General features: G+C 37.7%; 1 protein-coding gene and 1 pseudogene across 1 annotated transcript in view; one reads left to right on the top strand and one right to left on the bottom strand.

Annotated features, from left to right (window-relative positions):
* Nucleotides 1-21,681, top strand: part of MDGA2 (MAM domain containing glycosylphosphatidylinositol anchor 2) — a 778,105-nt gene that overhangs the window by 352,002 nt on the left and 404,422 nt on the right. The gene's annotated exons all lie outside the window — the stretch shown is intronic.
* On the bottom strand, nt 8,564-9,017 carry LOC123794279 (large ribosomal subunit protein uL24 pseudogene; annotated as a pseudogene).

Raw genomic sequence — 21,681 nt, 5'->3', positions numbered from 1 at the left:
AGAAAAGAAAGATAAACAATTTTTTTTTTTAAATGAGAGGAAGGATAGAAGAAACTGAATGGCAAATTATTGCTTGTTGAATCCGTGTGATGAGTATATACACACTCATTAAACCATTCTTTTTACTATAGTGAAGGTTTAAAATTTTCCAGGCTATGATGATAAACATAAAAAGTAATATTGGATAGGCTCTGTCACACAGGTGACCAGAGACTGAGCCCGCAGAGTCCTGTAACTCAGAGCTTGACAGAGTTTTAGCCTGGAAGACATTTTAAAGCAGATAATGCCAAATATCTAGAACGTGTTTTTTTTTTTTTAATTGTGGTATAATCAACATGTAACATTGTGTACATTTAAGGTGTACAGCATGTTGAAATCTCACATGTATATATTATAATATGATTTCATCCAGTGTTAGCCAACACCTTTATCACATCACATGATTATCATTTTTTTTTTTTGTGGTGAGAATACTTAAGATCTAGTTTCTTAGCAACGTTAAAGTATTGTTGACTACAGTCACTATGCTGTGTATTAGATCTGCAGAACTTATCTTCTAGTTGCATATTTGTACCCTTTACGAACATCTTCCTAATTCCTCTACCTGCAATCGCTGGGAACTGTTCTGTTTCCATGAGTTTGATTTTTTTAGATTCCTCGTGTTAGTGATATCATATAGATTTTGTCCTTCTGTCTGTCTTTGTCTAGTCTGTCTCACTTAGCTTAAGGTCCTCAAGGTTCATCTGTGATGTAGCAAATGGCAGGACTTCCTTCTTTCTTATGTCTGAGTAACACACACACACACACACACACACACACACACACGTGCTCTTTTGTTGATAAACACTGGGGCTGTTTCCCTATCTTGACTTTGGTGAGTAATGCTGCAATAAACATGGGAGTGCAGATATCTTTTTTGATATCCTGTTTAAAAAATGTTGTTTTTAATCTCAGTAAAAAATTTAAAAACATAATAACTTCCTGTTATATGTATCATATAGTGAATTATACAATACTTAATAAATTTTACGCAAGAATTGACTTCCTTTTTTTTGTTTTGGTAACTAGATAGGTGAATGTCTGAAAATATCTTTTAAAAAGCAATTAGGACAATGACTTCCTTGCTTTATTTATTTGTTTATTTTTTAAATTAACATATAATGTATTATTTGTTTCAGGAGTACAGGTCTGTGATTCATTGTCATAAAGGTTGGTGGTTACTTTTAGGGAGAAGGAGATTGGAATCGAGAAGGGGCATGTGGAGAGCTTTCTAGGGTGCCTGACAAAGGTTATTTTTTGCCTATCTTATGAATTCATTAAACTAAACCATTTATGAAAAATAAATAAATAAATAAAAATAAAGTGATGCCTGGGTGGCTCAGTCGGTTAAGCGTCTGCCTTCAGCTCAGGTCATGATCCCAGGGCCCTAGGATCAGTTCCCACATTGGGCTCCTTGCTCAGTGGGGAGCCTGCTTCTTCCTCTGCCTGCCTCTCCCCTGCTTTACTCCTCTCTCTTTCTCTCTCTCTCACTCTCTGACAAATAAAATCTTTAAAAAAAATAAAATAAAAAGGAACTAGGACTTTGGACCTAGAAATAGTTATTCTCTAGTCCTTTTCATTAGTAATATTAAATAACAGAAAGCGCTTTCTGGTAAAGCCATATCTAGCATCAAGATAAACCATTTCATCTGAATTAAAAAAAAAAAAGTTGTTTGTGTGTGTGTGCGTGTGTGTCTGTCTGTGTCTATGTGTGTATTCTGGAGGTATCTAAAAGTTAAACTTAAAAAATGCAAAAACAAATAGTAGAGGAAACTGATTTTTTTTAAAAATCTCAGAATAGGTTAAACCTTGATAACATTAAACCCTGAAGCCATAAATAAAAGACTATTATGTTTCAGTACACTAAATAATGAAGATGATGATGGTAATAATAATACAGAGTAAGTTTGGGGGAAAAATCCTAAATTAAATTAGAGGCAAATGTCAAACTGGAAAAGAATATTACAATATTTATAATTTATATCTAAAACAAAGTAATGTTTCAACAAAAGAAAGCACAGCATAGATAAGAAAAAGTACTATAACTGAAGGTAAGCGTGGTCAGAGAATGTGAATATGCAAAAAAAGAATGACAAGTGTCCCGTAAACAGACCAAAATTAGCTTAGTCTGACATTTATATAAAAAGGTTGATGAGAGTTGAAAATAGAGACTTAAAAAATCTGTTGACAATGAAATGCAATTGATAATGCAGTATCTGCAATATGGGAGGGAATGAACAGTCTCCTGTAGTGTTGGTAGGAGCATAAATTGTTAAATTTGCGGTCAATTTGGAAGTATAATTAAAAATAATTGTACCTAGATTTTGACAGTTACCTCGTTTCAGTGTATTCATCCTGCAGGCAAACTCACATGTGTTTCTAATATCACATAGTACATATATATGTCTGTCAAGATTTTACATTGCAACATTTTTGTAGTAGCAAATACATGGAAACAACCTCAGTGTGCAGTGGTAGAGAACTAGATAAGTAAGTCCATAACAGCAACAACAAAACCAAACAGGTATACAATGGAATACTATGCAGTTATTAAAAAGAATAAGGTCTTCCTATATGTTTTGATTTCAAACTGTCCCAGGATACATTGTTAACTGGGTTGGGGGGGGGGTGATCAGACAAGTGGAAAAAGAGAGTGCTAGCCTTTGTTTAAAAAATTCATGAAATAGCCCTGAAAGAACATACAAAAACTAAAACAGTGTGTACTTAGGCAGAAGAGCTGGGAGGCAGAGGATGCAGGAAAGAGTATTTATTTTTAACTGTATATGTTTCTTGTTTCATCTGAATTGTGTACATATGCATATATGACTATATTGTAACTTAAAAAGCAGGTAGTATTCCCAAGGGCGTTGCTGGGGATTAGAAAAAGAAAAAAAAAAAAAATATATATATATATATATATATATATATATATATTTCTTTTTCTAATATGGCCTCCTTCAGTAAGTTCACTACTTAGTGCAGGTCTTTAGATGATTGAACCAAAATTTGGGGCCCAGTTTGTGATTTCACTGGGGATCCGGGATGCTTGGCAAGTCTGAGTTTGTCGCTAGGCTTCTGTCAATTTGTGAGGGAAACTGGTCTCTGTGAGTACACAGATGACCTCTAGGGGGCAGTGTTTCCTAACACCACTGCCAGGCTCACAGCATCCGTTCTGGCCTGATAAAACAAAATATGCTCCAAGAGTCATGTTTTCATTATTACTACTATTATTTTGCACATTAAATTTACTCCCTGTTATTGCAGCTACTCTGGTTTTCCATGTTCATTCTTCTAGCTATGTAGATTTTAAACCTGAGCTGGTTTTCTTTCCCTTCTCTATCCTTTATCGCCTTCTGTAGCTTTGAGTGTTCCTTCTCTAACTCTGCTTGCCCCCCTTTGCTAGCTGCTGCCTGCAATCCTCCTGCCTCTTTTTCTTCCTCTTAACTTCCTCTCTGGGGCAGGCCTGGGCAACTTCGCACTTTATCACACAGCAGCGCAAATACAGAGAAATTACTTACGTAGGTTGAGGTTCATAGTGATGGGCATTTCCAAGAAAACTGGGGTGATAGGATTGTCAGCATGCTCAGGGCTATCTAATTCTTGGAGCCAAAGCATTCAAGAATGGTGCATGAACAATTCAGCCTTCTTGAGCTTTTGAATTCATCTTCATCCAGTTCCGGCTGTGTTTCTTGCTCCTCTCGTGTCTGTTGGGGAAACATTTCATAGTTCTGGCAGATCAGGTCCAAGTAATCTATATGCTTTACCATACTCGATACATTTAATTTCCACTAATTAATATTAATCCTGTTTTCTATAGTTACGTAGATTTCTTCTCTGAAACCCCCCTTTGGTCCGTATTGCCCAATCAAAGGCATAGGAATTAGTCATTGGGTATAATGTGTTTTATAGTTGTTCATAATTGCTCATACTTTTTCACCCCACACATATTTATGGAGCATCTACTAGCTAGTCAAAGCGAGGTGACTGTGCAAATATGTATCTAAGTCTAGCTTCCTTGAAAAATGTAAATCCATCTTGCTCTTTGTATATCCTCATTGCATATCATTTTCATTATTTTTCTTCTGTCATAGGGTCTTAGTTCAAGTTCCCTAAAAGCAGTTCCTGAGGTGAGGTTTGGTGTGTAAGTGATTTGTTAAGCAAGTGCTCATAGGGGAGACCTGGAAAGAAAGGAGTGGGGAAGCAGTACCAGCCCCCGATGTCAGGCAGAGGCCCTTTAGTGGGTGGCTTCGCCCTGACCCCGAAGGGGAACTCTGCATGTAAGTTAGAAATCCATTTTCCTGGCCCTTGTGGCTTTCGGTCTGACTATGGACCCTACACACAGTGACCTAGACCTGGTAAATATTTATTTGCTAGACAAATGAGTGGAACATAGACATGTGAAGGAATATCAAGGAGCTTAGTCTCTAATCAGAGGTTAAGATAAGGAAGAATGTGATCAAAGCTTTAAGAGGAGATGAAACAAACCTTGGGGTCCGGGGAAGAACAGATGTCTTTCCTTACCTACCATTTTTTTCCTATAATGATAATATTTTTAAAAAGCTCTTAAAGTATATTTGTCAGTCTCCTAGATACAGTGTAGAATCCAGAATGAAAACTAGGGAATGTAAACTGGACTTTTGCCTCAGGGCCTCCAAATTAGAGGACACAAATCTTTTACTTATTTGAAAGAGCAGAGATATTTTTAAAATGTTTACGCTGTATGGACCTTCTTTCAGCACATGTACTCCTTTAATTGGTCTTAACCTGCAGCTTGCAGGAGGATACTGTCAATAATACCCTTCTGGGAACTACACTATACATCCTAAAACTGCTTCGATGCTGTGCCAGAGTTGCTAGGCTTGGCTCTGGGGGCCTCTCCCCTGTTCTAAGCAAACGGAAGAGGGTTTCACAGTGTATTATGCCTCCGTGCCACTGCTTGTCCTGTTACTTCTGCCTGGAATGAACTTCTGCTGTCCTATTTGGTTCTTTCTTACTCATCATGCAGGGCCTAATCTCAGATGTTTTCTTAGACATGAAACCAAAAGCACAAGAACAACAACAACAACAAAATAGATAAATGGGACGACGTTAAAATTAGAAACATTTCTGTTGCAACTAAGATCAAGAAAGTGAAATGACAACCCACGGAGTGGGAGCAAATTTTCACGAATTGTATGTCTGATAAAGAACTTCTATACAGAGTATATAAGTAACTCTTCCAGGGGCGCCTGGGTGGCTCAGTCACTTAAGCCTCTGCTCTTGGTTTCGGCTCAGGTCATAATCCTGCGAGGGACTCAATCCCAGGACCCTGGGATTGTGACCCAAGCTGAAATCAAGAGTCTGCCACTAAACCGACTGTGCCACCTGGGCACCCTGACAGAGATGTTCTGAAAGCATTACTTATCCCCAAAATAAACAACCCAAATTTCCTTAACAGATGAATGGTTAAATAACATATAGTGTATCCATGCAATGGAAAGTTATTCAGCAATAAAATAGTAATAAAATACTACATGCAACAGGATGAACCTTGAAAACTCTATGCTAAGTAAAGAACTCGGAAAAGACCACATCATGTATACTTCCATTTCTATGCAACAGCAAGTCCATGGAGACAGGAAGCAGATTAGTGGGGTGCTCAGGGCTGGTGGGTGGGAGTGGAAGGCGGTGGTGCAGAGGAAGATGATGAGTGACAGCTAGTGGTTATTGGGTTTCTTTGAGAGGGACAAAAATGTTCTAAAATTCGATTTTGGTGATGGTTACACAGCCATGCAAATGTATTAAACATTGAATTGTAACTTTTAAATGAGTGGATTGTATAGTATGTGAATTACTCCTCAAAAATATCTTAATAGAGCTCTTAAAAACAAAGCCCTGAACCTAAAGGTATCCTCTAGAAAATGATTTCCTGAGGGGTCCCTGGCTGGCTCAGTCTGTGGAGCATGGGACTTTTGATCTTGGGGTTGTGAGTTCGAGCCCCATGTTGGGTGTAGAGGTTACTTAAAAATAAAATCTTAAAAAAAGAAAAAGAAAGAAAGAAAAAAGATTTCCTGAAACCTCAGTTTGAGCTCATTGCCCTTTATTGGGTTGCTGATGCATACATTTATGTTAACAGCCACATTGCCTTAAAATTCCTCATATGGCTGGCTTTATCACTAAACTAAATTCCTAAGACATAAATTCTCCTCTTCCTCCTCTTCGTCTTCCTCCTTCTCCTCCTTCTACTATTGCTGTGTCGCCAGAGTCTAGTGTAGTTTCTCATGTATAGGAAGTGAACGACTGAGCTTAACTGCATTATTTCTTACATTCATGTGGTCTTTGAGGCTAGTTCATAATATTATCACCAAGTTTAAAATGCTTGTAGACAGGAAGAATCCCTTCCTAAATGTTAGAAAATGCTATGTACAATACTCCTTCTCTCTTCTTTCTTTCTTTCTTTCTTTCTTTCTTTCTTTCTTTCTTTCTTTCTTTCTTTCTTCCTTCCTTCCTTCCTTCCTTCCTTCCTTTCTTTCTTTCTTTCTTTCTTTCTTTCTTTCTTTCTTTCTTTCTTCCTTTCTTCCTTTCTTTCTGTGGGGGAACGTTTGCCTTGAAATTGTGGGTAATAAGGACAAATTACAAGAGCAGATAATCAATATTTGCATACAAAAAGCACAGCATGCACTGGGCCATTGATATGACTTTATGAAGGACAAATCAGATCAGACCCATTTTACTTTCTTCTCATAACATACACCTTATAAATTTAAAAACCTGATGATTATTTTATCTTCTGTTAAAGGACCATTAAGCTTTTCAAACACTGTTGATTTGCTCTGACTTTTTCTTGGCTCAGTGTACTTCAGCGGAAGAAGCGGATCGAACCACTAAAACCTGCTGCTCAGATATTATTATATGATTATACTGAAGGACTTCATTGTCATCCTAGTTTCATTAATAACACCAGAATATAATTTGATGGGAGATTTGAAGACAGCTTTAAGTAACAATTATTAATTGGTTTTATATTCAAAATTATGTTTGGAGAAAATAAAAGTCCCTTACCTCAGTGATTTTCAGGATTTTTTGAACTGAACTGTTTCTTAGCCAAAATCTTGTTGAAAATCCAGTATATAAATCATGTAAGAACAGAGTTGTTCTGCTAATTAGAGATTGAAAAAGAGGGTCAAGAGACCCAACCTCTAGCCACAGTTGTCCCCTAGGGCACCTTCAAAGATTGCTTACGGCTCCTTAGAGTAAAAATCACTGCCTTAGTTAGGTGGAAAGTAGGCCTATGCCTCTCCCTGCACCTGGGGAATTTTATTTTTTATAGTAACCAATTACCTTGAACTAAGCCAAGTTAATGGCGTTTTGCTAACTGATTAGCAAACACTGGAGCCTACCTCATATGCATATGGTTTTATATAGACTTTTTAATAGAAAAGTGTTAATAGGTAACTGTGATAACACACTGGGGTGATGGAAACAGCTGTGAAATGGGTTGCATGTAATTTGTTATTAGCAATTTTGAAAGTGCCAATTTTCGCAAATGGTTCACTTGAAAAAAAAAAGAAAATTCAAGGTTATTTCTATTAAAATTATTTTTATTCCTTTTGCTTTCTTTCATTGAAAGCCCTAATTGGAGAACAGAGAAAGGAGCACAGTAACAGCTGGCATGGGAATTGCTTATAAGCCGAATATGACTTTGGGAGGGGGGGAAGGGGGTGAACCATGTTCATCCACTTCTTACCTTCATCTCCATCCCAATCTCTCTGTCTCTCTGTCTCTCTGTCTCTCTGTCTCTCTCTCCTTTCTCTCCTGGACCGCATTCTTGGTTATCTATGTAGGTCTTCCTTTCACCCGCAATGCAGTCCTCAACAAGACCTTTAGCTTTCATTTCAGTGTTCTTGTCTAAGCAATTTATAACCGTGTCACCTTCCTCCTGGGGCTGTGTGAGGACTATAGCATACAGCCCTCGGAAAGCACTTAGCACAGCGCATGGCTTGTAGTTAGGGCTCACTGAGTAGTAATGATTCATGTTTTACTTAGCTGTTTCCTTTCCCTTTTTCCTCCCTTGCTTCCTTAAATTTCACTTTAACATTTCTTGTATTTCTTATATACTTTATACTTACGGAATAAAAAAAAATGCTAGGTGTTTTTGTTTGACTTTTTTAAAAGTTTTGGTTTGGGTGGGTTTTAATTTGTAAAGAGAAAAAAACACACAATTGTGTGCATAATTTAGAAGAACAAAGCATCGTTACTCTTGAATGTCTAGATTATAAAAACTGGGAAAGCACAAGATAGAAAAATATCAACACAAATTAGCAAACAGTGATTTCCAGTATACTGTGACTCACTAAGTGTGAGGTCCTAGATTAAACAGTGTTTGTAGGAGTCTGTCACTCTCAATGGAGACAGGAAATTATTTCAATCCAGGGGAAAATAAAGAACAAATATTTTCTTGCGGGAGCTATTTATAAGCAAATTTTTATTAATAGTTAAGTTATTTATAATGTCAATATTTTTTTTTCATTTTAACAGTTTTTATTTAAAGTCGTATGTAAGATAATTCCTGCATCTTCTCAATTGTTTCTTCCTTATATCTGCCCTTTTCCTTTCCTTCTTGAAGAGATTTGGCTTTACGTTTAAGGATCTTTTTGTGGTCTTTGTCCAGTTTTCATCTAGGGATACCCACTTTGCTAGAGTGAATGACCATATGGTCAGTGGTGCTATTCGCCTGCTCTCTCTCTCCTCGTTCAACATAGAGGACATTTTTTTCCCTATAAACTTGGACGACCTTGCCAATTTGCTGACCTTTGTAGTATCCTCACACAACCTTTACTTCACCCGCCTTTTGCATGGGCATGCATCAAATGTTTCCCGTGTCTCAGCTCTTTGTAAAGAGGGGAAGACATAATCTCACTGCCAATGTGGGAAGGTGCATTGAAATGCCTTTTACAGTTCTTGACCGCATCAGAAGTCGCAAACGGATTGAACTTCATTTTGGCTGCTGGCACTTCAGCGATGGTGGTGAAAGGAAGAGCAATTTTAATAAGTTTTAAAGAATTATCTTCTAACATTATTGGTGTTGCTCTTTCTAAAGGAAGAAAGTAACAGTTGCTTCAGCTTCTGTGATTTATCCAGAATCCGGGGGTTGTGGAGCTGGCCACCGGGCTGGGATGGGAATTCTGACTTCATCGTTCCTGCTGCTGCCTGATGTGTCTTTACAGGGCGGTGCTCCCAGGGTCTTTTCAAACTGCAGGCTCTGGATTCGTGCAGGTTCTCCTTGTACTCGTTTCTCATCCTGTTCTATAGATTGACCTTTTGCCAAAAGGCCTAGAACCACATTTTAGGCTTTTAAATTTCACCCATTGTTTCATTTCCTAATGACACAGGCTTTTAGATAGTAAGCCCACAGACTTGCTAACACAGTCTCCTGTACTTCTGTAGGTATTTCCTTCTCTGGTGGTGAGGGGACAGGGGAGGACAGAATTATATTGGTCAATTCTAAGTGTGTTTAAAGGGTTAAAAATAAAAGGAAGGAAAGAATTTAGAGGTGATGCCATTGCTAATATCAGTGAAGTGAGTACTGAAAGGAGGGTTGAGCCAAGCGTTTGGGGGCAGGAGAAGGTCAGTGGGTGTAGGTACTGAGATTTGGAACCATTTTAAGTTTCTCTTTTGGATAGTGACGATATGCAAACTTGGACTGACTCCTGTCAGAGATATGCCTTCCCTTCTAAAGTGAGGAATCCCACAGCAGGAAAGAAAATGGCCAAGTATGACAGAAAAGGAGGAGTCGCCTCTTCTTTGGTTCAAAAAAGCTTTTAATCCTGCTAAGTATAGATTTTTTCCACACGATTATGGTAGCAGAAGTCACTGGAGTAAACAAACCTCCGTGGTTCTGAGAATCAAATCAAGTGCCGTATCTTCCCTAAATCTCTCTATTATTTTGAGTGTGTATCACACACACACTCACATACCCACGCGTATGCGATCTGTCCCTCGCATAAGTAAATATATACGAGTTTGCTCATTTGTAGTTTTAAATATGTATATAGTTTAAATATGTATATCATTTGTAGTTTTCTTGCTGTGATAATCGTCTTCCTGTAAAATATTTAAGTAGTTTGGTGTTTTTCCATCACTAGATTTTGTCCTAAAAACGCTGCCAAAAAACTTCATCAGATCTCACTTCTCATCCTGGCCCATCTTGTCATTTGAGTGACACATAAAAGAAGAATAGATGTAAAATAGTATCATAATTCCCTTTCCCATTAACACTAATCTATATGCTTTGAATATATTTGACTTTGTTGTTATTGTTGTTGTTTTGTTTTTCCTGGGTCTGTTCAATTATAGCAACTAAAGCTCTTTTCTCTCTGGTTTCCTAAATGGCATATGCCCCTATTACCAACATGAATATTAATGCTTCTCTGCTCAGTTATGCCTCTTTAGCATGACTGGTGTTCTCTAGTTTATGTAACCACTTAGCCTGTCCTATTAGGCAAAATCAGGATTGCATATACATGTGCTAGAAAATTCTCCTCCTCTGGAAAGAGAGTAGGAAAAAAAAAAAATCACACTGCCTTTTTTAGAGCACGAATAACCTCGGTATAGTGTTTAAGTGTCTAATATTGCTTAATGGAAAAATCCATGGTACAGTTCAAACGAAATGAAATAATGGTGTAACTTAGGGTGCTCCTTCAAACAGCATCTTAAGTAGATACGTACTTCTGAGTTCAACCCCACCGCAGCCATGGAGCCTCAGAGCTTGTTATGGAATTTCATATTCTTTTAATGGAGATGGCCCCATGCCGGGCTTTTACTTTTCCGACTGTGGCGGTAATAGTTAGTAATCAAGTCATAATGTAATAATCACAACTACAGGGAAATGCTAGCTGATGTAATAGGTTGCAAGGCAAAAAAAAAAAAAAAAATTGGTGTTTTTCCAGACCTTATTCCATCTGTCTTTTTGTTGTGTGTTGAAAGAATCTAGGCTTAGAGGTGAAAACAGCCCCGCAAAAGTGTCTACCCGATAAGGCTCTATCACCTGTGTAATCCTAGTGATTTTTGTTTTTTTTCCCATCTGTGTACTCACAAAGAGTCACACACTTGGGAATTTTATGTTGAAATCTGAGAAGTATGCTCTGAGCAAGAGCCACAGCATTCCTAATTCTGGAGTCCCTCACATACTTAACTGATATTTTAATGAAACAGGCATCAATAAAATATTTATATTCTGTATCTTGCCATTATCTGACTTCTTCCAAAAACTGCTTCGATATTCGTTAAAAAAATGCTACTTGCTGCTTAGAAAGAGTTATTACTACTGCTTCTTGTATTTTGGTCCCCAGAATTATCTCAGTGAAGGTACAAAGTCCTCTAACTTAGGAATTTTATTTATACATTCATTCTGTAAAAACCGTCTGATCCATTCTTTTCATTTTTTGGATAAGGAAACTGGCTCCTGGGAAGTTAACTATCTCTGTGTTCACTTGCAGAGTGACACTAATGAATATGGTTAGAGATGATAATGGATCATTTCAAATGGTCTATAGCTTCTCTCTTACAAGAACAAATACATGACATAACCTAGTTGGAGAAAATGCTCATGTAAAAGTTCATGAAATCCTACTATATGTAGTACTAGGCACTGGAAATTTTTTTTAAATGTTTTTTTATTATATTATGTTAGTCACCATACAGTACATCCCTGGTTTTTGATGTGAAGTTCGATGATTCATTAGTTGCGTATAACACCCAGTGCACCATGCAATAAGTGCCCTCCTTGCTACCCATGACCAGCCTATCTCATTCCCCCACCCCCCTCCCCTCCGAAGCCCTCAGTTCGTTTCTCAGAGTCCCTAGTCTCTCATGCGTCATTCCCCCTTCTGATTACCCCCCCTTTCTTTATCCCTTTCTTCGTAGGCACTGGAAATTTTAAGTTGAGATTTGAATAATTAACCGGATCACAATGCACATGTCGGGGAAGGGTAGGAGCAGATGATTAGTCCCTCAGACAGAAGAAAGTCTTGTTCAAAAGCCAGTTGGTAAGAGTTTGGCACCTTCTGAGAACCAGAAGTTCATCACTATAGAAGGGGACGTTGCCATGTCAGAGCCTGAAGAGCAAATCGTGAAGAGCTTGGGGAAATCTTTTTTAAGGACTTTGGTCTTCGCTCCAACCTGCACTGAAATATTTTAATGAAGATACTGGTAGAATCGGACTTTAACTTTAGAAAGATTATTGTAGCTTCATGCTGAACAATGATTGAGCATGGGGAGGGGATTGTGGCAAGATGGAAGGGATGGAAACCAAGCAGGAGATTCTCTCAGTTTCCTAGGCCAGAGATGATGGTAGCCTGGAACAGGGCAGTGGCAATAGAGATGAACAAATCTGAGACCTATTTGGAAGTATAACCTACTGGTTTTAGTGATTAAGTACGTGTAAGGCATGAAAAACTGTACAACATTAAATAAGTTTGGGGTTTCAGGTTTGAACACTGTGTGGATGGAGTACAAGTGAGATAGAGATCCTGGGTGTAATGAACATAGTGGAATTAAGACGGGGCTTGGGAGTTTGGTAGGTGTGGGTTTGGGTTTCAGCTTTATCCCCAACATTATTTGGGCTAGTTATTTAGTCTATGTAAACCTCACCTGTTTGCTCACCTTTAAAATGAGGAAAATAGGGGGTGCCTAGGTAGCTCTGTTAGTTGAGCATCTGAGTCTCGATTTTGGCTCAGGTCATGCCGTCAGGGTTGTCGTCAGGGCCCCGAGTCGGGCTCTGTGTCAGGCCTGCATTAAGTTCTGCACCCAGCCTTAAGTCTGCTTGAAAGTCTCTCTCTTCCTCTGCCCCTCCCCACCCGGTCTCTCTTAAATAAATAAATAAATAAATAAATAAATAAATAAATAAAATCTTTTAAAAAAATAAAATGAGAATAACAGAAGTACCTCCCCCATGCGGTTATGAGGTTAAATGAGGTACTATATATAACAACCAGATCAGTGCTTAGCAATAATGTTTGCTACTAATAACGTTAATTGCAATAATATTAGTAAAGATTTTTGGAGGCTGATGATTATGACTTCTGTGTACTTTATGTGGAAGGTATTGTGATTGGTGGCTTTCTCTTTAAAGGCTTGGAAAGTTCCCGCTTAGAAAATACTGAACTTCTTGTGCTGTTAGGAACTCGGGCTCATTAGTTTAGTCTGTATGAACATGGAAGGCCTCCAAAGTGAGAAAAGATTACACTGACATCACTGATGCTAACAGGAGCATTGCGAATTTTCTAGGACTTTTCAGAGATTTGCCCAGCCAGCTTTTTTTTTTTTTTAAACAACTTGTCGTATCATAAACCAGCCAGTTTAAAGAGGATATAATTCCCCAAACAAAATCAAACACTGGCTTTCACACTAATCTCAAGTTCATGCCCTGCATTTAGTCAGTCTTTTTTCCATGAACTTGAAAGAAGATAGTAACATATTCCAACCACCATGAGTAGAAATATAGCAACCAATAAAAAAAGTGTACAGTGTATTTAGATGGATATTTAAAATATGGATTTTACCAAACTGAGGGCCTCAGAGGGAGGGGGTGGGGGAATGGGATAGGCTGGTGATGGGTAGTAAGGAGGGCACGTATTGCATGGTACACTGGGTGTTATACGCAACTAATGAATCATCGAACTTTACATCAGAAACCAGTGATGTACTGTATGGTGACTAACATAATATAATAAAAAAAACATTAAAAAAATAAAATAAAATAAAAGGTAGATATGTAAAAAAATAAAAAATAAAAAAATAAAATAAAATATGGATTTTACTATCATGAAGATAGGTGTAAGCTTAAATTTTGATTAGCTGTCATAATAGAAGCAGTGATGTGCTTGAGCCAGCACTTAGTGGCTTGTGAAAGATGATTGTTAAACACACACATTATTAAAAATTACATATGATCTTATGATTAAATAAATCATATTAAAACCAAAGGTAATAAATCTTCAAAACTAATCACATCTTAATTGTTTTACTACGTCTTAGTATCAACGTTCTTGACATTATTTCTTTTCTGTCTATATGATAGAGATATCTCTTCCTAACTCTGCATTCAGTGTCATTATATTGGTAATTTGAAATCAGCTCTTTTGGAAGTATTTACACCACAGAAATTGGCAGATGCTATGAATCAAGGCTTCTTGTTTTATTTTGTTTGTTTTTGTTTGCAGAACTGGCGGTTAAACATTGACTAGCACACTGCTGAACAAAGGTAACCACTTGCAGATATAATCTGAAATATATTGACTAGGGGCAACACAAGGAAAAGCACTAATCATGAAGAAAAAATTTAAAAATCCTTTGGAGCTTCCTTAGAAGGTTAAACTTAGAATGTAGAAAACTTCGTTAAGTCCTGTGCTGTAGGTTAAGATGGAGAATATATTGGACGTCAAACCTTTTTCAAAAGGTGCCGTCTTTCAGCAATGCCAGAGGACGCAAATTTATTATGACCAAAATGCCTTAAAAAATGTTGAAAACTGGGGCGCCTGGGTGGCTCAGTCGTTAAGCGTCTGCCTTCGGCTCAGGGCGTGATCCCGGCGTTCTGGGATCGAGCCCCACATCAGGCTCCTCCGCTATGAGCTTGCTTCTTCCTCTCCCACTCCCCCTGCTTGTGTTCCCTCTCTCGCTGGCTGTCTCTCTCTGTCAAATAAATAAATAAAATCTTAAAAAAAAAAAATGTTGAAAACTACAGTTAACCCATTTTTTTACCTACTTGGAAGAAAGAGTTATGGATTCTAATAATAGTTTTATTGGTTTTTGTTTACCACCTTACGATCATGGTGTCTCTAAAGCCATGGTAATTTGCAATGAAAGCAGAGAAGTAAAGATTTCTTGGTGAAGTGATTTTCAGCAAGACATGAGTTTCTAGTGAGCACTCTAGAGATGAGGCTCAGAAGTGCAGTTGTAGTTGAGGTGCTCAGAAATAGGACCTCTCTGCTCCTTGGAAACATTTGTGGTTATTAAATTATTCTCCAAGGACATCTTGACTTAAAGAGCTTGCTTCTTGGTTTTCTTCATGGGTTCAAGGAATGGCAAAAATGGTACATTCTGTGAAATAAAAAGTACTCTGTGTATCACCACTTTAGATAAATCTGTGACAAAATGGAACATGACTTTGAGAGCTTATGTAAATAACACCACACAGGCAGGCTGGTTTAGTCACAACTTAGTGCTTCTTAGGGTTTTTGAACTCAGGGTTGTGTTGATATTTTCCCTTGTGAAAGAGAAAAAGAGAAATCAGGACCAATGACAAATCACAAAACTTAGGATAAGGTGAGTCATTGTCGGTTGTAAAGTAAGGATGGCTTACAACATAGGCTGTGAGTGGGTATTCAGACAATCACAAGGCAAATGTGGATGTTATTGCTGTGTTATTGTGATCACTGCAATGACATGAGGTCTGGGAGTTGGCCTAAGAGGGTCTGATACAGTTCCAGTGAATTTGTTGGAGATGTCTAGCTCCTTTGCCCGTGACGGCAGTCATAGTGCTAGTCCTAAATATCGGGCATCATCAATCATTCTACCGTAGGAGTTATTTTAATGAGAACCTCAGTGAAACAGTAAAAACCAGTGATAGGTCAGAGATCTTTCTAACACAAAGGATGAGCTGTCACAAGAAAGTAAAAATCAACTATGTTTTGAGAGGGGTTTGATGCTACTATTTAATCGTGCCTGCCCGAGTATTTTTCTTTAGCACCTATTGCAATGAGATTATAAGACTTCGTAATTTGAATCCGCATACCTAAATAAATCTCAATTCTTTAAGTTCTAAGATTTGAGGGTACGGAGTGTCAGTTCTCTGTGACTCCACTTACCAGGATGTAAAGCAGTTGAAGGTATCTGGGTAGCTGGGCTGCTCCAGGAGGATGCAGCCTGGCTGGTGGGCAGGCAGGTGCTGCACTGGGAGGGAATACCCTGGCGAATTTGCCTCCATCCAGGGTCTGCCCCACAGACTGCCTGGTAGACCCTAAAACTCTAATTCTTCAGTGAACTTGAGAGGTTGACTCATGCCAACGAAGACCACAATAATTTTAAATTTGTTTGTTTATTTTGTTTAAGATTGTTTGTTTTTTGTCTAAGATTGTTTGTTATTTGTCTATTATGAGGCATGCAACTGTTAAAGAGGTGGTTTCATTCTTTGACTAGAATATTACTCCCGTGTTAGAAAGCTGTAAGGAAAGCCAAATTTTAATCAAGCCCAATTCAACCTAAAATGGCATTAGGTTTCAAAAGTCTATTCTGTTCACATGTGTGAGTCAAGGCCAAGATACCAGGTACTGTCAGGACAGATACTGGCATCTTTTTGTCCTATCTTTCCTGGTCATTGCTTGAACAGGAACAGCCTTCTTCATCTTTTGACTATATTTTGTTCCTCTGTTCAACTTCTGTCCCTCAGATTGTTGGTCAAAAGTGGGGTTATGCAAGGAAATTAGCAGGGCAAGCAAGGGAAATATTAGAATTTCCAGTTGTGCTTATCTTCATTATGTATATAATATATAATGATAATATAAATGGTATATAGTGAAAAGTATGTATTGGTCACTGTTCTAAGGACTTTAAATTCATTAGCTCATTTGATCTTTGTGAGGAGACATAGCAATGAAGCCCCAGATTAGTCACTTGATTTGTCCAGAATGCAGGAGCTGAGATTCCAATCCAGGTTGTCTGGCTCCACATTCCATGCTCTTAACCACTATGTCATGCCACTTTTCCAAGGAAGTCCTGAAGTATAATTTACAGATGGATGAATTCATATATATTGGTGAATACTATTTACTCATAGGGCCATAGGAGTGAATCATTCTATAAATCTCAGACTGTACTTTCTGATTTGGGAGATTTTTCTCACATGTCTTTGAATCTCCCATGCTCTGATCTGCTTGTTGTGTGCTGGTCTTCTAATCAAAATGCCTGTGGGTAATCACAGCTCACTGCTCACACCCATCGCCATGTGTGTCCATGTTCTTGAAGTGATTTCCTGGCATCACCTTTAATAATCCTAAGGTCACTCCAGCAACATTTGCTGTCACCAGATTTAATGAACGTTTCTTTCTTCATAACTAATTCAAACACCAGTCATCTTGTTTAATGTGGAAAAAAATTTCTCTATAAGAGTATGAAGGATAACACTTTTCTCAGAAGTTGTGTGTTTAGTTTATACTCTCGTTTATCTCCGTCACACAGGTAGGCTCATAAGACAAGGAGGCCTCATTCAAGGAGAGAGGTTAGTTTCTTTCATCTGAGCATGGCAAGTACCCAGATGCTTGAACATATGCAACAGACCAAGAGTAATTCAAAAAATAGCATCAAGTGTAAGGGGGGAAAACCTTTTTCTGAAGTGAGATTCCTCCTAAAGGTATTTTTGCTGCTGTACTTGGCATCTTGTTAATAAAAATATTACTTGGGCTATTTTAGTTCTTGTCTCCATGCTTCTGTGATGTAGCAGTGTGACTTAGGCCATCTGTTTTTAACATCTTATGTCATTCTTTGCCGCTTTTAGCAGATGAATCTTCCAAACAGCAGTTCATGGAACTTAATCCGTTCATCCTTATTGCATCACCTTTTTCTTTGTTAAAATCCTCTGGATATCCCAGAGCTAACTCTGTATTCCCCTCTTGACCACGTGTGTTGAGCTTAAAACAAGGGATAGTTAGTAAGGTGGAGACCATAGAGTTGTAAAATACTTTAGCCAAATATCATTTTGTCCATTCCAATTTGACTATTTCACTTTGTTTTGTTTAAATCCTGAACTTTGAATTTTAATGAGCGTGAAGAATATGGTGGGTAGAAGGCATCAATAATATGCTACTGGTTTCAAGAGCTGATGATTGATTTGCCCTTTTAACTATGTTTCTCCAAACCGTCTTAAGCTTACGTGGCTTTAACTGTCATTGCTATGTGATATGACATTGAAGTAATTTGCTTTTGCTTAACTTTTATGCCATTCTTGTCCGTATTATTAACTCAGTGGGCTAGAATGCTAATAACTTTAAATAGCCCATTGGTTGTCATAGTAACTGATATTAAAGCTAAATGTAAGTCTTTCTTCTGGATTTCACATTTAAACCATTGCTGGGATTTGCATTCTTTACTAACTTGATGGACTGACGATAGGACTTTGTACAAAGGGGGCCTTGAAAATTTGGGTTTGAAGTAGGAGTTGATTTGGTAACATCTGTTTTCAGCCCTCAGTTTATGATTTGTTCAGGTCCAGTCCAGTTCCATCACATGTATGTTCAGAGAACCCTGAGAAGGGTGCTCATCTAAATATTACAGGGGTTATATAGATAAATTTTTACTTTTCTAAATTGTTGCTATTTACCATGGGTCTTTTCCATGCTGGTTTTCTCTTTTACTTACCAGTATGATGATTTCTATAATGTTCCTAAGTTGTTTTTAAAATCACACTCTGAGAAGGGGAGCCTGGGTGGCACAGTCGGTTAAACATTTGACTCTTGGTTTCAGCTCAGATCATGATCTCAGGGTTGTGATCTCAGGGTCACGAGATCAAGCCCCACATAGGGTTTGGCACTCCACACAAATCTGCTTAAGACCCTCTCTCCCTCTGCCCCCCTTCCACATTCTCTCTCTCTCAAATAAATAAAAATATATCTTTTAAAAAATAAAATAATAAAGTAAAATTACAGCCTGAGCATTGAGAAGAGGGAAGCCATATTCAAGGAAGCCTTTTAGAGATGACTGCTAGATACAACCTATGCTTGCCTTAGGTGACTTCTGTTCCTCCTATCTAAGGGCTTCGTAAAGATTTCACCTCTGGCTTGAAGCTTGACTGTCCTCTCTCACTTCTCTTGTGCAGTCTTTTCCCAAAGATATGTGCACTGTATTGAGCACACAAAATTTTATTATATTTCTAGGCAATCTCTGAGAGAAAGCTGACTAGATATTAATTTATGTTGAGTTAATTTAAAGAACTCCTCACTCTCATCCTGACTGTGTAATCTTTCTTTCCAGGTAGTTCACACATAGCATTTTATTTTAGGCTATGCTATCCTTTTTTTACCCCTGAAATTAGCATTTTTTTTCCCACCTAGCACCAGTTGGAGGCTGAATGAATTTTCTCCCTTGATCTCTGGAGATGCAGTTATTTTCTGTCTAGGTTCCCACCCCCAGCTTCCAGAAGAAAGAACACTCTGTTATCAGCAGCAGCTTATCTGTTGAATATGTATGAAGGATCCTAGAAGTTGGACAGTCTTGTCACTCTCTTATGTAATAATTTGGTGGTGACATTGAATCTTCTCCCTTCCCCCATATTGCTTGAACTAGCCCCTTTTCTGTTCTGAATATGTAATATCCTGTTCCACTCCTGGGTCCCCAGCGACTCTCTCAGATTCCTTAGTCGCCAGAATTCACTTCCCAATGATAGCAAGCCCTTATTTTCTAAAACCTCATTTTTCTTCTCTAGGTTCCTACTTTACACACACACACATGCACCCGTGTCTTTCAGTAGCAACATCTAGCATAGTGTTTAACATGTACCAATAGACTATTAATTCTGTGGGTTGTCAAATAATGTTTCAAGGGAAAAGGATTCTGTGTTCAAAAATGATTTAGAAAGGCTGAGTTAAACAAGGCAAACAGGTTTCCTCACCAGAGAACAATGAATATTATGAATCTCTTAAGAGGGAAAGAACAAAAGCATTTCTGAAACATGTCTACGTCATAAACATTTTAGAAGCCTCATTTGTGAGATTTCCTTTTCTTTCTTTTCCTTCCTTCTTTCCTTCCTTCCTTCCTTCTTTCCTTCCTTCCTTCCTTCCTTCCTTCCTTCCTTCCTTCCTTCCTTCCTTCCTTCTTTTCTTTCTTTCTTTCTTTCTTTCTTTCTTTCTTTCTTTCTTTCTTTCTTTCTTTCTTTCTTTCTTTCTCTCTCTCTCTCTCTCTCTCTCTCTCTCTCCTTCTCTCTCTTTTTCCTTAGCAGCGATCTTCAAACAAGGGTCTATGAGTAGAGGGATAGTTTTACGGGAATCAACCTTAGTATTTTCAATTTCCTTAGAATTGCTATACTTGAGAGAAGATTGAGGGGATTTAAGTTGTCACCCCACTGTCCATGATAATCTCTGTTATCCTTTTACACAAAAAATACAACAACAAAACAACCCCAATACTTAGAATTCACAGCCTTAATCTTATTATTGGTGCATTACCTCAGGGTGGGGAAAAAACCCTCCAGACACCAAATGGAAATTAGTTTTGGAGTTGAAAAGGTGAGTGACTTCTGTTTGGGTAACAGATTCTTTCACAGCTAAGATAGTTTCCAGTTCTTTTTGCTTTCAATAAAATTGGAGAGGAAGTTCTTAATGAAGACAACTTCTTAACGAAGTTGTCAGTAAACAGGTTACTGGAAATAATTTTCAATGATGTAGCATGGCACTCTATGTTATTCTCCCCAAATCTAGAATTTCGAAGGATTAAAATTCTTATATTCTTATTTATATGAGCACATTTCTCAGATTTTAATTAAGAGAATGAAAAATGGAAAAAGAATGATGCTGAACCCTTAGTTTCATTCTAGCCATAATGACCATTTAGTATACATGAATTAATTTGGAAAAAAAAACCCTTATTCATCGGATTAAGAGATGCATTTCCAATAAATACTTTTCAAAAAATGTAACATATTTATATTTTTAGATCAATTATGTACTAATATAATTTTAGTGATGACTCAAAGTACTTTAATCTCAACCTTGAAAAATACACTCCATTTCTCCCACAGGTAATATGAAACATTAATCAGTAAATGACTTTCAAGCATATAAACATATTACCTCGAGATAAAATACTCTGGAGAAAAGTGGAATGAAACATGATTCCAGGAGAAAAAGAAATGATGTAAAATGTCTGACTGTTATGCGGGCCATGTTTTCGTGTTTTAATAGGCGATGTTGAGCCTCAAATGGTTGTATATTCCATGGACCCCTCCCCCTTTTATTTTCAATAAGTCACAGCCGTTGACTGAGCAAAAAGTGACAAACCTTTTCTTATCCCATCTGGAAGAATAGGTCTTGCTAAATGTACAATATCAAAAATGTTATTGTTAAAAGTGGTAGCTAAAAAAGGGAAAATCACGACAACATAAATGTTCTCTTTTAGTTATGGGTGAATTTATTTAATCTCAAAGTCAGAACTTTGGCAGATTTTAACTTCGGAGGCAGGCCAAAGTTCTTTTTTTAATGTTAAACAATTTGAAATTAATATGTAATCCTCATACCATAAAATTCACCCCTTTAACATGTAGCAATTCAGGAGTTTTAATATTTTCACAATCCATGAATCCCTTTAAGTGAATGGTATGATCATTTTATTTTCAAATCGCAATAGTTAACAATACATCTTTGCAACTAAAGTTATGAGAATAACGTTAGAAGCTAACCTGAAACTATGTGAGGGGTACCTGGGTTTTAGGAGACACGTCTTTTAGGAGATGTGTGGGCAAAAATGCTTGAAGGACATAATTCTACTTAAGATTCTTTGGGAAGCATTGGCCTGAGAGTCCAGGTTGTTGTTCTGGTTCTTATTTTCCCATGTCCTTCCCCTCTTCTCAGGCTAAGTGGTTGTTTCTTGGTATATCTCCTGAAGAACTATAAAATAGGT

Source organism: Ursus americanus, chromosome 35, assembly GCF_024610735.1.
Source record: "Ursus americanus isolate L20-20 chromosome 35, mUrsAme1.1.p, whole genome shotgun sequence".
Classification (NCBI taxonomy): domain Eukaryota; kingdom Metazoa; phylum Chordata; class Mammalia; order Carnivora; family Ursidae; genus Ursus; species Ursus americanus.
The sequence above is the reverse complement of the archived record's forward strand: the minus strand, read 5'-3'. Positions and strand labels throughout refer to the sequence as shown.